Below are 5,905 nucleotides of genomic sequence, written 5' to 3'. Positions count from 1 at the left end.
CAAAAGTACAGACTGTTGACTAGACAGTCCCTGCAAATATTTTTTTTTGAAACGATCAGCGGGCTCTAACTTCCTCATATGAACTTCATTTTGAATGAAACGATTTGCATTGGGATCATGTCACCGAGACAGATTTGTTCATTTATGTTTTTCACGATTCCAAGCACTTTGATTTTTGAGCTAATTTTTGCCCCTAATCCAAATTCTGATCAGTCTGCTACACACTTAGCCTGAAACAACTACAAATCAAGCCATCATGCCTGCTACTAAATGTGAAATTGTCTCTCTGGTACTCTAGAACTGATTTCTGACCTCTGGAATTGATAACCAATTTCACCCCAACGAAATCGAACTACCCTCTAAAGCTTTTATGTTGCTTCTTCGAGAAATTCTGGCCTCCCTGCAATGTACTCGTCGGATCTGGAAAACCATTCCTTCGACTTCACTATCCTTGCCCCTCTTTCTCTCTACTTACCTTTTGAAGGTCAAACTCTTCTGGCAGCAACTACTCTGTAAAAAATCAAATTCTCCAAGGAAATCAATCTCTCTATGTGGGTTCTTCTTCTTATAATATTATGTTGGGACTCCAACGGCTAAGATTAAATCTTAATCGATCGCTATGATCATATCAGAGTCAATCTCTATGAATTTCTAGATTAATCACACCTTATCTCAATTAATTATGATTAGTTAACCCCTTTTCCTAAGTTTAGACTTAGGAAATATTTAAAAATAGACTAATTATCTAATTGACACACTTCTAAGTGGACTTTCCATAAACAATTTTTGGGTTATGGAGAGCTCCAATGTTATAGCCTCTCCACAAAGTTTCGAGAATAGAACACCTCCGATTCTACAAAAACTAACAAATAAATTGTAAAAAGTGCCATTCATGAATTGGGTAAGAGTTGTAGTATTCTAGGCTTTGTTGTAGAGGCTACAACTACCCTCCAAAATTTTGCCTCCGCTTCGTTTTGGAGACTACCAAACGACAAGCTGACTCCATGACTTGGTTGCAATTTGGTTCTTGCACTGCCTTGGAAATCTGCGCAGTCCAAGAGGGAAACTAGCCTTGCTCTTAGGAAATGCGCAGTTTAACCCAACATTGAGATTTGGCTCCAGAACTATGCAAACCCAGCTAGAAGCTTGTCTTCAGCTGGGAAACTGTGCAGAACATGAGAGGCAACCAGAGCCACTCAGCCTAGGAATTGCACAGAAGAATTCCCTCATCTAGTGCCCGATGAATGTGTCAACAAGTTGCCCAGTTCCCCCCAGAATTGTGTAATTTCTCCATGCATGCGTGGAAGCCCTTCCTAAAAAAGCGAAAAAGCATCCCTAAATAATAGGGATCTATTTTTTGTAGTGGGAGTTACAATTGAGTTATTTGTAGAAACTACTGCCACTTGTTTCTTTTTCCTAGATTTTTGGCTTTCACGCCATAAACCCTAAATTGACAAATATATTTAATGGATTCCACCATAGCTCATTTTCACACTTGATCTTGGAGCTTTGGAATTCCCAAGGAATCTAGGAACCTTCGATACAATCGACACAACTATTCTGTGTCTTGTTTTTCTTGTCTTTTGCTTCTTTTTCTGTCACTTTTATTTCCTTGGCTTGTGTGAGTGTTGTTTTGCATGTTTTATTGAATGAACACTGGCGTTTTGGTTTGTTTTAGCTTGTAGAAATGTTGTTTTAAGTTTTGCATTATGTTTCCTAATCGTTGCATGCATAACCTAGTTTTTGCACTAACGGTCACCGTTGCAGTGACTCTCCCTACAAGTTTCGTTGTTCTTCTATTTCACTGATTCCTACATTTTTTTATTACAAGCACCACTATTTACTCATATCTTCACCAGACTTCACTCACACATTCATATATGCTCATTTTCAAGTTTCCCTTGGGCAGATCTGGGCTGCCTTGGCCCTGATCTAGCTCTTCCCGACATGCACTATTCATTTTTGGATCTCAAGGCTATGCCTTGGCTCTAGGAATTGCATAGAGGTTGCTAGTGACTCGCTCCAACTACAAACTATGCAGTTCCAGGAGATAGTCCCAGAGTCTTGCCCATTGGGATTGCATAATGTGCAATCCCAGCCAGCATCAAAGCCAAAATGAACTTTGCATTGTGCAGTTCCAGTCATCAGCAATCCACACTAAACCACTCATTGTGCAGTTCCAGTCATCATCACCTCTCACTGGCAGTTGGGACTACGGAATGCGAAGATCCAGTTGACATTCCCTCACCTCTGAAAGTCAGAATTGTGCAATCTCACCGAGTAGTTTCCCAGTTTGTTGCATGATCGGTCCTTGAAGTGATTTTTTTATTTTAAGCTAACATTTGCATGCCATGAGTGTCCTCTCTTTCTCTAGGTACAACAGTTGTTGAGCAACTTCTCAGCAGTACAAGAAACATGGTTTCCAAGAAAGCTAGATCAAAGGATATTATAGAGAGAAACATTAGAGATGTAGTTGAACATGTGTCAATGAACTTGCCAATGTATGCAAACACATAATTGTTCATATAGAAGGACGTGAAGATAACATGGCAGGAAATTAAGGACATATTTTTCGGTAGTTTCAAGGAATATTTCAAAGATCGACAAGTCTATGTCAACATCCACAAGTTAGGCTTGTACATGGTTGCATGCAGGTACCCCATCTTCCCATGTGTGGACATCATTCACTAGATTGTCTCACATTATGATCTTGAGATGATGACGTTGATCAGTGCTAGTGGAACACAGCTTTCTACCTTCAGGACGTAAAACTATCATCAGATGTATCGCTTACCACATGCAATGAACCACATGGAAACACTCTTCTATACTCCCATTAGCAATGTGAACACTAGAGACATCATGAAGCATTGGGTATGTTATCACTGAAAAAAATTCAAAAAAAATTTGGACAACTGGTTTGGTTCCAAAGTTTTATGATTAGTCCTGGTCAGAGTCATTTTTATTGTTTTGTTTAAGGAGTCTAGAACATAGAGTGGAGTCATGTTCCCATTAGCAAATAAGGTCAACAATATTTTTTTACCTATCATTAATCCCATATTGATTCAAAGGTGTCATGTGTCAAGGTTGTTTCACAATTGACATGCGCTACGAAATCACTTAGGAGTTATCATAGTGCAAAACTCGGAAAATACATTGTGTGCACTATGAAATCAGGGATTCGTTGTTAGGAGATTTCATAGCACAAAACCCAGAATTTGCACTGGCTGCGCTATGAAATCGAGGATTCGTGCCATATCTTGTATATTTGTCTTTTCCATAAAAATCCATTAATAGTTCATCACCATGTGTCAGTCCTTGAACCATGCCTGTCACATGCAGCCATTCATTCTCATCATTAGATTCATTAGATGTCTTGTACGCACTCTTTCAAATTTCAAAAAAGTAAGGTGAGGTGAGTTAGTATTAGTTTTTATCATGTTCCTTTCATGCATAAGAAGACAATTGGCAAGCGTAAGGACAACACTCATCAGAACTTTTTGAAAGCTCAAGTGAGGCAGTGTTCAAACCAATACAGTGCAGGTTTATCTTCAAGTTTCCTTGCAGGGATTTCATAGACATGTCTGAAGAAAGGAAAAATCACAGATCAGGCCGGTGTCTTAGAGTTGAGTTTGAAGGTTTAGATGTGCTTATGAGAAGGAGAGAGGTTGAACATGCATTCAAACAGGTGGGTTGTTGGAGATTCTGCGAAAAACTTCAAGGTGGTCACGTTCAAGTAACCAAATATTTTTCTTTCAATTTCACTGGTTTGAATTCAAGAGTTGGAGTGCTAGAAATTCCAATTTCTCCTAAGGTCATATCTACAGTCACCGAGATACCAAGAGGCCAGGAAAGATGGTTCAAGAACTTTAAATTCGAAATGGCACCCTGCTAAGAATTTTTGAAGTAAGAATTCATAGGCTCGGACTTAACTAGATCAGTGCCCAGAAGCTATGTAAAGGATTCATATGCCAACTTGTTGACATGCATCCAAAGATATTTTACCTGTGAGGGAAGATATCATAAGGTGTACTCTTACCATTTTAAGCTCCTCTTACATTTCACTGGAAAAATATCTCTTGATTTACCTTTTTATCTGTTTCATAGCTTAGGAAAAATGTTTGATAAGGTTCAATTAAAGAAAGAATCTTGTGAAATCTCCTTATTCCATCATGGGTTGATCAAGTTGATTGTTTTACATGAGCTTCAGAAGATTGGAAGAGAATGGTCTACTTTCTTGTTTATGAAAAGCTTTAAAACAGAAACAGGACTTAGTCCTAATGCTAAGGAGATTTCTTCACCAGCAGTAAGTCATCAGGAGGAAACAAGATCAACTAGGTTTGTGAAATTGAAAGCTAGAAAGCAGGTGAAGGAGCCTATGACACCACTAGTAGTTCAAGACACCCCTCAACAGTCACAGAGGAAGAAGGTTCAGATCAATGAGGTGGTACAAGAGCTGTCTGTTGATAAAACGGTCCAAAGAAGAGTAATAAGAAGTCAATTAGCCAAGGAAATGGGGAAGAGTGTGATTGCTGATGAAAGCCCAGCTTCAAAGGGAAGTTTGAACGATCTCCTACAGGCTATCGATATAGAAGAGACTCGTCTGGTCCAAGTAGATTTACTTGAAGCAGGTAAGAACAAAACAAAAAGAGTTAAATCTTCTAAACAGCTTTAATTTGATGACCAGGTATCAGAGTTTGTGTTCAATCCAAGAAGACCTATGACTAGAAATTTAAGAAGCATACAAGAGGTAGAGAAAGAAGCAAGTGAGATAGGGGAGGTTGTAGAATTCTTTGAAGAACCAGTGGTTCCATCAGTACAATCATCACTAGCGCACAAAGATGAAAGAGGCAAGACAATTATCAGAAAGAAATTGGTGTCTGCCAATCTTGAGATTGCCCAACTCAAGGAAAGGGAAAGGAAACATGTAGTTGAAAAAGAAAAGTTCAAAAGAGTGATAGCCAGTTGGGAAGATGGAAAAGTTCCAAGATATGAAGCAGTGTGCAGTCATCACCAATATTTCACTTGGATCGTCCCTGCAATAAAAGCTGCAAGATATATTAGAAGGGTAAATGAAAAATTAAGAACTAAAATATAAATGATGAAAAGACAGATTGAATATTTGAAGATTCAACTGAATGAACCAGAAGAACAATCTCAGTATAAGTGAACCTGACAGTAAGTGAAGAAATTTTGACACAATTTTGATGCGAAACTTACGTTTTGAAGATTAAAGATTATTTTTGGATGGACAATGTCAGTCTTGTTTGGCCCATTTGCATATGGAGAAGCCATTAAAAATCGCAAGAATGACAAAAACTTTGTTTGTGACTCATACAACAATTTCATAGTGCGCTACGAAACTGCTAAAAATGACATATAATGCACAGCAGTTTTGTAGCACGCTACGAAACTGCTGAAGCTGCCAGTTTTGTTTTTTGAATCAATTTTGAAATGAAAAGGGGGAACCATTATGAAATAATGTTACTGTAGAAGATACAAAAGGGCCACCTCATAAATTTTGAAAACTACACAAAGGAAAATTCAAAGAATGAGAGACATTTAATAACTCCAAACTCTGCGCTACGAAAACAACAGTCATTTCGTAGCTCAAACAGTTGTCATGCTACAACCAGCATGTAAGGGGTTTTGTCTTAGCACGAGTATATGAGTAGGACATTTGGTCTAATTCAAGGCATCACATGTTATTAAAAGGGATAAAATGGTTAACAGAATTCGAGGAACCACTTTGGAGACCAAAGAAAAAAAACAGGGGCAATTTTCCTAGTATCTAGAGACAGTTGGACAAGCATTTAAAGGCCAGCATGAAGTTTAAAGTCATCACTCAAGCAAAAGATGAAGAGGGACAGATGTCAAAGAACGAGTTTTTTTTCATAGCTAAAGT

Source organism: Pinus tabuliformis, chromosome 8 (assembly GCF_031772625.1).
Source record: "Pinus tabuliformis cultivar Carrire ecotype Pingquan chromosome 8, CPIR1, whole genome shotgun sequence".
Classification (NCBI taxonomy): domain Eukaryota; kingdom Viridiplantae; phylum Streptophyta; class Pinopsida; order Pinales; family Pinaceae; genus Pinus; species Pinus tabuliformis.
Note: the sequence above shows the minus strand (reverse complement) of the source record.